Source organism: Leucopleurus acutus (assembly GCF_964270905.1).
Source record: "Leucopleurus acutus genome assembly, chromosome: 5".
Taxonomy (NCBI): domain Eukaryota; kingdom Metazoa; phylum Chordata; class Mammalia; order Artiodactyla; family Delphinidae; genus Leucopleurus; species Leucopleurus acutus.
Genome location: NC_139147.1, coordinates 101943238 through 101956938, shown reverse-complemented (window position 1 = coordinate 101956938; position 13701 = coordinate 101943238).

The following is a 13701-nucleotide window of genomic DNA, read 5'->3' as shown; positions in this document are numbered from 1 at the left end:
CATTGCACTACTATTTACAATAGCCAGGACATGGAAGCCACCTAAGTGTCCATCGACAGATGAATGGATAGAGAAGATATGACATGTATATACAATGGAATATTACTCAGCCTTAAAAAGAAATGAAGTTAAGTTATTTGTAGTGAGGTGGATGAACCTAGAGTCTGTCCTACATAGTGAAATAAGTCAGAAATAGAAAAACAAATACTGTATGCTAACATATATATGGAATCTAAAAAAAAAAATGTTCTAAAGAAACTAGGGGCCAGACAGGAATAAAGATGCAGATGTAGAGAATGGACTTGAGGACATGGGGATGGGGAAGGGTAGGCTGGGAAGAATTGAGAGAGTGGCATTGACATATATAGACTACCAAATGTAAAATAAATCGCTAGTGGGAAGCAGCTGCATAGCACAGGGAGATCAGCTCCGTGCTTTGTGACCACCTAGAGGGGTTGGATTGGGAGGATTGGAGGGAGACAGTAGAGGGAGGGGATATGCTGATATATGTATATGTATAGCTGATTCACTTTGTAATACAGCAGAAACTAACACAACAATGTAAAGCAATTATACTCCAATAAAGATGTTAAAAATAAATATTCTTAGCACTTTCATGGTAGAGAGTAGTCCATGAAAAATCTGCAGACTCCCAGCAACACATTCCCCAATACTGCTATTTGCTGTCACTACACGGGATAATGGGAGGGAGAACTTCCCAGTGATAAAGATTCCCCCAAAACAATGGGCAATTATACTCCCTCGAAGTGCAGCATCTGACAGCTATAGGAAGTATTCTGTACCCTCAAAGAGAAACTTCACACCAAACTACTTTCAGAGCATAGCGTAAGAAGAAATATGCTCAACTTATTATATGAGATCAGCATAATCCTAATATCAAAAACTTACTAAGACATTGTAAGGGGATAAAATTGCAGACTAAGATTCTTTATGAACAAAAGCATACACCTTTAACTAAAATAGTGGCAAAAATAAATCAATCAATTAAAAAAATGATTAAACATCAACACCAGGTAGGGTTTATGTGAGGAATGAAAAGTTGATTAACATTTAGAAATCAATCAGTAAGTGTAGCTGACCATATTAACAGAAAACAAGAAACAAACTTTTCTACTGAGAGAGGGGCTTTTAACAATATTCAACATTCATTTATAGTAAAATTCTCAGCAAACTGGGAACATAAAGAGATTTTCTCAGCCTGATATCAGGCATCTATGTGATTTTGGTTCACAAAGATTTCATAGGGAGAACACAAAAATAATTAACTGTAAAAGGAAAAACATGTATAAATTTACAGTATCTTTTAATGTGCATAAGGCTTTAATAAAAAGAAGTGTAACTTATTTTTTTATTTCTGCTCTTTATTTCTATAACACACATACTATTTTTGGAAAATTTATTTGTAAATATCTATGAACATTTTATGCTTGATTCCATTATAAATGTAATTTTAAATTTAACTTAGAATGATTCATTGCTAGTATTTAAAAGTATTATCAAATCTTTTATGTTAACCTTGCATTCTGCGACTTTGCCAAATTGCCTTTTTCTATTAGTTACTTTATACATTCCTTATGGTTTACTATATTAACAATCATGCCATCTATAATTAAGGACATATCACTTCACTTTTTTGTTTTGTTTTGTTTTGTTTTTTTGTTTGGGGTTTTTTGTACTGCACCACGGGGCATGTGGGATCTTAGTTCCCCGACTAACGATTGAACCTGCATCCCCTGCCTTGCAAGCACAGAATCTTAACCATTGGACCACCAGGGAAGTCCCTCACTTCTTCCTTTTTCAGTTTTATTGTTTTTACTCCTTTTTTCCCCCTCTATTACAATGGTTAATATCTCAGGTTCAGCATTGATTATAAATAGTAAGTGTGACACTTCATCTTATTTGCAATCCTATGGTGAAAAAGTTCAATATTTCAACATTAAGTGGAATGGTAGCTCTGGCCTTTATTTAGTGTCAGAGAGAGAGAGAGGGAGAGAAATTTTTACTCTGAGTAAATCAGAGTAAAAATGATTTTACTTTTTATGATTTCCTGAAATCATCCAGGAAAAATTATTTCCTGGATGGTGAAATTTAAATAAATTGAAAATTATTTTGTAACAAAATAACCAAAATTTGAGTAAAATAATTATTATCCTTTTCAAAGAAAAGTTCTGTCTGTATGAAACATAATGCATACCACAATAGTTTGAAATGTCCACTGTTTCACAGAGTTTCAATTTTGTAACATAGAATATTAGCACTGTATGGAAAACTAGGATTTTGTCCTGATTGGGTTTGCTAGTAGTACTATCACAAAGGGATCATGTAGATATGAATAAGTTTTACATAATTGGGTAGTTTTTCTAGGTAAAATTTGTAAATTTAAAATAAAATCTAAATATTTCATGTATACATTGTGAAATCTTAGAAAATAAATCAGGATTAATGGGTTAAATATGTCTTTAAAAGTTAGGGTTTGATAAATTTGCAGAAAAAATACAGAATTTATTTTGCAATATTAAAACTTAAACCTCACATAATCATTTAGAATAGGGAAACAAAATAGTTATATTTTGTGAAGAACTAGAAACTTTAGGGTGGAGGATCATACATTTAATGTTCTAGTTTATTCAAAATTATAATTTAGAGCATCTGTACCTTAGACATTTTATCCTTTTGCAATAACTCTTTTGCTAATATGTTTGAAATAAGGGGCAAAGCAGGAGATACATGAGCATGATAAAATGATGATGTTGCTGTTGTGATTTAGTTCTGGTCACATTTCTTTAAAACTTTCATTAAAATGGTTTTGTTACCTACAGCTTGTTGTACAGATCTCTCCTCCATGATCAGAAGTGATTATAATCACTCAGCCTCTGTATTTGATATGGCATGCCACTTTGATCAGATAATCAATAACTTTTTTTCAATGTTGTTTAGGAATATTATTAACTACACAAATGTCTAATAGCATAGGCATCTTTGCATTGTTCCTCATTATAACGTTGCTTGAATGTGATTACTAACTTTGCCCTATACCAGTCCTGGAAATCTTAAACCTTTAGATTTGCTATAATAGCAATAAGTAAGTACAAATAAAACAAAATGAAGGCAGTCTCCAGATTTCCAGGTTTTAGAATTCAGTAGTTATGATCCAGATTTAGTGCATTAGAAGCAAGTGATCATAATCTGGTACCCCATTTGGGACATGATCTCCTACCCTGTTTAGCACAGGTACAAGAAGCATAACTCAAAACACCTAAACCAGGCTTCCCTGGTGGCGCAGTGATTGAGCGTCCACCTGCCAATGCAGGGGACATGGGTTCGTGCCCTGGTCCGGGAAGATCCCACATGCTGTGGAGCGGCTCGGCCCTTGAGCCATGACTGCTGAGCCTGCGCGTCTGGAGCCTGTGCTCCGCAACGGGAGAGGCCACAACAATGAGAGGCCCGCGTACCGCAAAAAAAAAAAAAAAAAAAAACGAAAAAAACCACTTAAACCCCCTTATTCAACTTATAAGAGCAAAAATACTAAAGTTCAATCTAAAAGAGATTCTTTAATTCTCTAAATGTTCTATGGTCTGATACATTGTTATTTTTACATATGTGCTTCTTTTGTGTTCTTGAGCCTCTACATTTTTTTCAACTTGTAATTCTTTCATTCAGAATGAATGAATACAGCCATACTTGATATTAGGTTTTGCTATTAGTTTGCTGTTGATTTGTTGGCAGGGGTTATAAACATTATAAAATCATGTAAAACATTATAAACTTTATAGAAACATAAACATAATTTTAACACTTAAAGAGATAGCAAAAAATACATTTTTTGTTTACTTCTGTAAGAGTTTATAGATAGGGTATGCAGCATTAATGTTTGGCTCTGCAAGTCAAGCAGTTATTTAATGTATGGCTGATCAGAAATATTTTACCATTTTTATTTCATTTCATATTTTAACTAAGGTTTCTTTCATATGTTTCTTCTTCAGAATAGTGAAATAAATGCCACCTGGGAATTAAGAATTTTGAGTTCTTCACAGGAATAACAACATAATTCTAGTTGTCAAATGTGCTTTGATTAATGTGCTAGAGAAAATCAGTTAGACTTCACACTCTGGAGTTTTAGACTTCTTTGAGCTGGTATACAGAAAATCATAACTCTTATTCTTATAATTCTAAACCCTGAGTGGAAGTTTTATATATCTCTTAGTGATTCTGTGCAGAGCCAAGTGACAAGTCAGTTGCAACACATATTCCTGCTTCATTCTCCATCTTAAATTTAAAAAAATAACAAACAATATGATGTTAGAATTACCTATACTCACAAGATAGCAACTCACAAAAACTACTTAAGTGTAGCTAGGGGTTGTCTATGACCAATGGTTATCAATTGAAAAATATTATCTATAAAAATTAATATTAGGGCTTCCCTGGTGGTGCAGTGGTTGAGAGTCCACCTACCGATGCAGGGGACGCGGGTTCGTGCCTCGGTCCGGGATGATCCCACATACCACGGAGTGGCTGGGCCCGTGAGCCATGGCCACTGGACCTGTGCGTCTGGAGCCTGTGCTCCACAGCAGGAGAGGCCACAATGGTGAGAGGCCTGCATACCGCAAAAAAAAAAAATTAATGTTAACAGAAAACCCTTAAAATGATTTCATATTGTGGAAACATCATCTTGATAAAAAAAATTATTGAAAAGAAGAATATTAATTAAGCTTTGGTATTCAGTGCCAGAGATCACAATCAGTCCTGTCTTTTGTTTATGGTATCACTGCTTTTTTATATATTTAATTTTTTATTGAAATATAGTTGTTTTTCAGTTATACAGCAAAGTGATTCAGTTATACATATACATATATGTGTGTATATATATATATATATATATACTTTTTTAGATTCTTTTCCATTTTATGTTATTATAAGCTATTGAATATAGTTCCCTGTGCTATAAAATAGGTCCTTCTTGTTTCTCTATTTATATATAGTAGTGTGTATCTGTTAATCCCAAACTCCTAATTTATTCCTCCCTGATTTCCCACTTTGGTAACCATATGTTTGTTTTCTGTTTGTGAGTCCCTTTCTATTTTGTAAATAAGTTCAGTTGTATCATTTTTTTAAGATTCCACATATAAACGATATCATATGATATTGTCTTTCTCTGTCCAACTTCACTTAGTATGATAATCTCTAGTTCTATCCATGTTGCTGCAAATGGCATTATTCCATTCTTTTTAATGGCTGAGTAATATTCCACTGTACATATATATACCACATCCTCTTTATCCTTTCATCTGTCCGTGGACATTTAGGCTGCATCCATGTCTTGGCTATTGTAAATAGTACTGCTATTAACATTGGGTTGCATGTATCTTTTCAATTTAGAGTTTTCATGTTTCCCAGATATATGCCCAGGAGTGGGATTGCTGTATCATATGGCAACTCTATTTTTAGTTTTTTATGGAACCTCCATACTGTACTCCATAGTGGTTGCACCAATTTACATTCCTGCCAACAGTGTAGGAGGGTTTCCCTTTCTCCACACCCTCTCCAGCATTTATCATTTGTAGACATTTTGATGATGGCCATTCTGACTGGTGTAAGGTTATACTTCACTGAAGTTTTGATTTGTATTTCTCTAATAATTAGCAGTGTTGAGCATCTTTTCATATGCCTGTCGACCATCTGTTTGTCTTCTCTGGAGAAATGTCTGTTTAGGTCTTCTGCCCATTTTTCAGTTGGGTTGTTGTTTTGATATTGAGCCATACAAGCTGTTTGTTTCTTTTGGAAATGTATCACTTGTTGGTAGCATTGTTTGAAAATATTTTCTCTCATTCCATAGGTTGTCTTTTCATTTTGTTTATGGTTTCCTTTGCTATGCAAAGGCTTCTAAATTTAATTCAGTCCCATTTGTTTATTTTGCTTTTGTTTCCAGTACTCTAGGAGACAGATCAAAAAAATATATATATTGCTGTGATTTAATTAAAGAGTGTTCTGCTTATGTTTTCCTGTAGAGGTTTTATAGTATCCATTCTTACATTTAAGTCTTTAATCCATTTTGAGGGTTTTTTTGTATATGGTGATAGAGAATGTTCTAATTTCATTTTTTTTCATGTAGCTGTCCAGTTTTCCCAGAAACACTTATTGAAGAGACTGTCTTTTCTCAATTGCATATTCTTTCCTCCTTTGTCATAGGAGGAAATTGTGTGTGAGTTTATTTCTGGGATTTCTATCCTTTTCTATTGATCTAAGTGTCAGGTTTTGTGCCAGTACCACATGTGTTTTGATTTCTGTAGCTTTGTATTATAGTCTGAAGTTAGGGAATGTGATTGCTACAGCTCCATTTTTCTTTCTCAAGATTGTTTTGGCTACTCAGTGTCTTTTGTGTTTCCATACAATTTTTAAATTTTTTGTTCCAGTTCTGTGAAAAACGCCATTGTTAATTTGATAAGGATTATATTGAATCTGTAGATTACCTCGGGTAGTATGGTCATTTTAACAATATTGATCCTTCCAATCCAAGAACAGGGTATATTTTTCCATCTGTTTGTGTTGTCTTCACTTTCTTTCATCAGCATCGTATATTTTTCAGAGTACAGGTCTTTTGCCTCCTTATGTATATTTATTCCCAGGTATTTTATTCTTTTTGATGATATAGTAAATGGGATTGCTTCCTTAATTTCCCTTTCTGACATTTTGTTGTTAGTGTATAGCAATGCAACAGATTTCTGTGTATTAATTTTGTATCCTGCAACTTTACTGAATTCATTGATGAGTGCTAGTAGTTTTCTGGTAGCATCTTTAGGATTTTCTATGTATAGTATCATGTTATCTGTAAACAGTGACATTTTTACTTCTTCCTTTCCAATTTGGATTCCCTTTATTTCTTTTTCTTCTCTGATTTCCATGGCTAGGACTTCCAAAACTGTGTTGAATAAAAGTGGGGAGAGTGGGCATTCTTGTCTTGTTCCTGATCTAAGTGGGAATGCTTTCAGCTTTTCACCATTGAGTATGATGTTAATGGTGAGTTTGTTATATATGGCCTTTATTATGTTGAGGTATGTTCCCTCTGTGCCCATTTCTGAAGAGTTTTTGTCATAAATGAATGTTGAACTTTATCAAAAGTTTTTTCTGCATCTATTGAGTTGATTTTTAATTCTTCAATTTGTTTTATTCTTCACTTTGTTAATGTGGTATATCACATTGATTCATTTGCAGATATTGAAGAGTACTTATATCCCTGGGATAAATGCCACTTGATCGTGGTGTATAATCCTTTTGATGTATTGTTGCAGTTCATTTGCTAGTATTTTGTTGAGAAATTTTTGCATCTATGTTCGTCAGTGATATTGGCATGTAGTTTTCTTTTCCTGTGATATCTTTGTCTGGTTTTAGTATCAGGATGGTGCTGGCCTCATTGAATGAGTTCACTAGTCTTCTTTCTTCTGCAAATTTTTGGAATAATTTCAGAATTAGGTGTTAACTCTTCTTTAAATGTTTCATGGAATTTGTCTGTGATGCCATCTGGTCATGGACATTTGTTTGTTGGGAGTTTTTTATTTACTGATTCAATTTCAGTACTTGTAATTGGTCTGTTTATATTTTCTATTACTTCCTGGTTCAGTAATGGGAGATTGCACCTTTCTAAGAGTTTGTCCATTTCTTCTAGGGTGTCCTTTTTAATCAGTGTATATTTGCATGTTGTAGTCACTTACGAACCTTTATATATCTGTGGTGTCAGTTGTAACTTTTTTTTAATTTCTGGTTTTATTGATTTGGGCCCTCTCCCTTTTTTGTGATGAGTCTGGCTAAAGGTTTATCAGTTGTTTTTTTATCTTTCCACAGAACCAGCTTTCAGCTTCACTGATCTTTTCTATTGTTTTCTTCATCTCTATTTCATTTATTTCTGCCCTGATCTCTATGATTTTTTTCCATCTCCTAACTTTGGGTTTTGTTTGTTCTTCTTTCTCTAGTTGCTTTAGGTGTAAGGTTAGATTGTTCATTTGAGATTTTTCTGTTTTCTGAGGTAAGCTTGTATCACTATAAACTACTCTCTTAAAACTGCTTTTGCTGCGTTGCATAGGTTTTGGATCATCGTGTTTTCATTTTCATTTCTCTCTAGTTATTTTTTTATTTCCTCTTTGATTTATTCAGTGATCCATTGGTTGTTTAGTAGTATACTGTTTAGTCTCCACATGTTTGCGTTTTATGCAGTGTTTTTCTTGTAGTTGATATCTGCTATCACTGCTTTTTAACACACTAGTGATGTAACAGTTGTGTCAGTAATATGGTCTTGAAATCACTTTGGGAAATGATCTGACAGTACTCACTTTCTGTTAAGTGTTGATAACAAAGGAGGAAAACAAAAATATCTGCACACAGTGATTATTTTTGAAATACACTGTCTTGAGGGGATGTTAAAAGTTGTTGAGGTTTCCTATAAGGAGAAACAGGGAACTATAAAAGGGGTTATAGTTACTTGTATACTGACTCAGTAAATCATTGTTCTTCACAGAAACTAATGAGAATGTTCACAGCCTTAAACTATACTTTAATATTTATCTTGAAAAACTAGAGTTACAAGATTTTCATTTGCTTCTTTCTAGGTCAATAATGGTAGGCACCTTAGGAGAATATGTAAACATTAAAAAAGCATGGTAAAAGTTTTCATTAAGGATTTCCTTATGTAATAATAATAATAAACACATAAATAATGCTGTACCACTACATATTTCTCTGATATTGATATCATCATATCAACTATATGCTTATAATAGTCAGTTTTAAATATAACATATAATATGATTCATTTTTAACATGAAGTGTAGATAATATAAATTTAAAAATTGTAGATAATGAACTGAAATATTCAGAAAAAGAAAATGAAGCCAAGATAGTTATCATTAGGGGATAAAAGTCCTCCTTTAGGAGACACCATAAGCAAAGGTAAATTGAGGATACTCACCTGTTTGGAGCAGAATACCTTCTATTGAATACTGTGTGATAGGATGGAGTAGAGTGGCAAAGGGCGAATTGTGGATCATAAGAGCCAAACTAAAGGGAATGGATTTTATTCTTAAAAAACCTGGGTAGATGCTGAAGTGGCAAAAGTTCTCTCTCTTTTAAAGATATTGGATAACATGATGAAATTAACCTTTCAATACATTGTTGGAATTGAAGCTGGGAAAAAGACATGACTAGACGGCAGATGCAAAGAGAGAACACAAAATTATAAGGTGAGCATAAACTAAATTCAGAACTGGGGGAGCTTGAAAGAAGGGGGCTATATAATAAGGGATCAGATTTAGTCTGTCTGATAATACAAATTGAGACTTCAGTCTTGCTCATAATGGTGAGTGAGAAAAGAGCTCCCTGATTAAATTCAGTCAGTCACTTTTGTAAAATGGAGCCTAGATCAACTCCGACTATCAATTTGAGGTTCAGTGAAGAAATTGCCTTAAAAAAAAAAGGAGGAAAAAGAGTCTCATATAAAAGAATACCATGTATAGGGCAATCATGGACTGAGACTTCTGATTTTTACCACCCATATTGTCCAGTAATCCAAACCAAAAAGTTAAATAAAGCATTCATAGTAACAGAGTTTGGAAAAAGAGAAATGCCAAAATTCCCACATATGAATGTCAGCCATCAAGGTTATGCATATGCTATACACACACTCATCGTCATGCACAAATTCTTTGAGGATGAGACACAAAGATAATCATGGAATAGAATCAACAAATTAAATGCATGGACATATTATACTTTCAAAGCAGAAAATAGTAGAATAAACAAAATTTATTTCTACATAAGCGTATTTAAAACATTCAGTATGAATGGGAGAGTATCCATAGGGTAGTAAAAGAGTACTAAATGTGCTATAAACAAGAAAATCTAGAATTAAAAAATAATATGAAATTTTTGAATTTATATAGTAGAAGCAACTAAAAATAATTAATATATTAAAAGATTATTGCAAATTACCTAGCATACAGGACATAAAATAAAGATACAGGAAACATGAAAGAGAATTTAAGAGACAGATTATAGAGTGGAAAATTTCCTCAAGATCTAGTAGGAGTTCCTGAGTGAGAAATAGTGGAAGAGGTAACTTAGAAGAGGCAATAATCAAGGAAACAGGGAGATAAGAAATTCTCCCAAATGCTTTGTCACCCAGACCAGCAGTGTTTGTACCAAACACTCTAGGGAGAGACAAGTGATCTAACATTTAATGAGCTGTAACTAGATAACGATATTCAAAATACAATAAAAATCTCACCTATAAATTCTATAGATTTTAGTTCTCCATTTTCTCCAAGTATTTCATTTATACATGTTATACTCTCTGCTTAGCACCCTATCTGACAGAGTCATTAAAGCAGTGTGTCCTTTATACCCCATAATGTCAGCCAGTGGTTCTCTGGGAAGAACTTGTTCTGTTTTATAAATACACAATCAGCTCGGTGTTGTTCTATCCTTTGTGTGGGGAAATAGCAATAGAGATCTGGTAGACCATTACAAGTTATTTATGAAATAAAGAAATTACAAAGCACAGTAGTTAAATTTGCCTGAATTCTGGAATTAAGATACCCAGGTTTTTAGCTCCATTAATGTTGAGTTGTCTTTATATTCAGCATATTTCATTTTAACTGAATCCATGAAGTACAGATGTATAAAGAAGTAAAAATATAAACATTTCAAAAATTATTTCCTTGAAGTGTAATTTTCAATACTATTCCATTAAGAAGTCTCCGTGTTCACTTTATCCATAATAGGTACAGATCTCATAATTACAGTCATTTTCAAGTGGAACATTAGGGAAATGGAGGGGCTGGAACTAGAAAAAAATCTTATTTGGGAAACTGGCTTTGGTCTTGGCTCAGAAGATATGGATGGCTGGATCACTGTGTGATCTTTGATCCCATTATTAAATGGTTATATATTTATAGCTTTGTTCCAGTTCTTACACCACCCCCCAAACACAAATATATGCATGTGCACACACACGTATGCAGCAAAGGATAATTGAAATTAAACAGATAAAATTAATTTTGTTTAATGATAAGTGCTATAAATAAAACAAGAAAGTAAATGATGCAGTAAATTGTGGCTATATTAAGTGAACTGTTCATAAAAGGCATTTTTAAGGAGGCAATAACTGAAAAGAGAGTAGAAAATAAAGAAAGTGATGTGCCATAGAGTTAGACTTTATGCATCCCTTGTAGGCAGAGAGGTCATATGACTAAGTTTTTCCCCATAGAATATGGGCAGTAGTGATGTACATCTTCTCCAGCCCTTGAAAACTTCTGAAAATTATAAATCTTTCATGTGTTACTTCTCCATCTTCTAGCTGAACAGAGAAATTCTGATTACCTACAGCCAGCTGGAATCATAAGATGGGAGAATCATGGGTTTCTGAATGTGCAGAATTTTTTCGTCTACATGAATAGAACCAAAGTTATGTAAGGAATAAGCTTTTTTGTTACTTTTGGCCACGGATATTTTGATATACCATTTTGCCTACTCAGATCAATACAGATATCAATATTTGTATGTGAACGTGGACAAGTTAACTGTTTTATTTCCCCCATTTTGAAAATGGGTTTATAATAGTATATTCCTATGAGATTGTTATGAGGATTAAACGAGTTAATGCATTTAAACATTTAGAATAGTGTCTGGTACTTAATAAAGTGTTAAGTTTGACCATTTTTATTGTTATCTTGGAGAACAGTGTTCATGGATGAGAATGCACCAAAGATAGTCTAAGGTTCTCACAAGCTTGTTGTAAAAGGAGAGGTGTAATGGGAATAAAGTGAGTGCTAGGAGATGAGTTCAATGATTAAGATTGAGGGCAGGTCTAGTAGAGTCTTAAAGACTCAATTCAAAGATGGAGATTTTGAGTATGGGAATTTATAGCTTAAAAATGTCGGTCTTACTTTGGGGTGAAGAATAGATTCTTTGGAGGTAATGTTGGTAGCAATAAAGTCAGTTGCTAGATTATTGCAAAAAGACAGGTGAGAGATGATGATGCTTGGACCAGAATGGAGGCAGTAGAGATGACGTAGTGATCAATACAATGCAGTGAATAATAGCACTACATATTCTTCTACATGCCCTACAATCTTTATCAGTCAACAGCGTTTAAATGACTGCAACATGCCAGGCACTGCACTGTATATAAAGATTTAGCAATGCACTTATAACAAAAAGAAGTAATATGTAGGATCTGTGTGCATCAGTTGCTTTACCTGAGTCTAAAAGAAATAATAGAATTCTTGTTCTCAAGGTATGTTCAGCGTAGAGTCTGACAAAAAGTGACAATTTGGTAATCACAAAGCCAAACAGTAAATAATATGCTAGCAGTTGGACTGAGGTTCAGAAGAAAAATATAGGAGGGCACCAACATAGCCTGGAAAGTCCCAAGAAGATTTCCCAAAGATGTTTATACATAAGATTAAATAGAAGGACAGACTCTGCACTATAATTATCCTTCTTAAAATGAATGATCAAGGTTTGATTGAATGATGTTTAGAGACTTAAGCATATTAAGAAATTCACATTACTATTTTTAAGTTATTTGAGGAAAGGGCACATTGCATACTTCTTTTTTTTCCTCATACAGTGCTGGTAACTAGAGTGATTGCTTTTTTATATGATGATTGATGCACTTGACTCTGAATGCAGTCCATATTCATGGGCATAACATGTTTTCCTTTTTCCCCTCTGAAAGAGCCTTATCAAATTTATTCTGGCATGCATTTTACTGTATATTGGATAAAGGATACTGACAGATAAAGAGAACAATTTTTGTCCCAAGCTCAACACAAGCCCTAATGGGAATAATATTTAACAAGGGAATAAATTGTGGGGTTTCCCTTTTATAGGAGGGAAAGATGGTTATTTGTTTACTTGCAGATCTACAAAGGATTCTGGGTATTTTCACCTAAGCTTCTTTGCTGTAAACATTATCACAACATAATTATTTGACCTTAGAGCCATTTTGCCAAGAAAGATAAAATAACAGGTTGACAGTTTTGTTTGACAGCTTGGTTTTATTTGTTCATTGACACAGAACTCCCATTTTTGTATTATATAAATCTTGGCCCTCATAATGATCTTTACAGTGAAAATCTTAAAAAATAGTGGATGATAACAACTATGTATATTGACTTGATAGAAAATATAGTAATAAAACTTACCAGAAGTGTGAAATAAGAGAGTGTAAAGCCAGATTGCATACTATACTAGAAAATGATAGCATGTAAGTTTGCAAATCCTTTGGTGAGTTGAAGGCTCACAGTTGAATCCACATTTCCCATAGATCTTTGGAACATCTATCAATGAACTTGTAACAAAATGCCAAGAACAAAGAACAGTGTAGAAGCTTTCACAATGCAATGCAAAACTTAGTTACAAATATGCTTCTTAGTATTTGGAAACTGATAACCTCTCTTAATGAAGAAAGAAATTTTAGCTAAGAAGAAAAAGTGTGATGCCAAACAAAGAGACAAATCAAGAAGACAAAAAAAAAGGTGCATAAAGTCCTGTGAACAAAAGACTTAGAAGGTAAGTACTTACATACAATTCACAAAACAAAATCAGTGATTTGCAGAGTATTACCATGAATCTACACACATTTTACATGCTTTCAAATATTTTGCATTTCACAATAAAATCTTTCAT